Source organism: Camelina sativa, chromosome 7 (assembly GCF_000633955.1).
Source record: "Camelina sativa cultivar DH55 chromosome 7, Cs, whole genome shotgun sequence".
NCBI classification, from domain to species: Eukaryota; Viridiplantae; Streptophyta; class Magnoliopsida; order Brassicales; family Brassicaceae; genus Camelina; species Camelina sativa.
In genome coordinates, this window is record NC_025691.1 from 12,044,892 (window position 1) to 12,045,103 (window position 212).

The window sequence follows — 212 nt, forward strand, 5'->3', positions numbered from 1 at the left end:
AAAAAAAAAAAAACAACAAGAGTTAGGTTTGGTGTAGTGTGTGTTTCAGTGGGTTAGTTCACACGAAAGACGTGTTCAAATGGGTTCCGTAAGTTTTTTAACGGTAAAGAAGGAAGAAGCAAAACAAAGCAAGCATAGATTCTTGTATACGCGTATGTCTTTTGGATGTATTCATATTTGTCTGCTTAATTAAGTCCTTCCGTGTCTTAGTT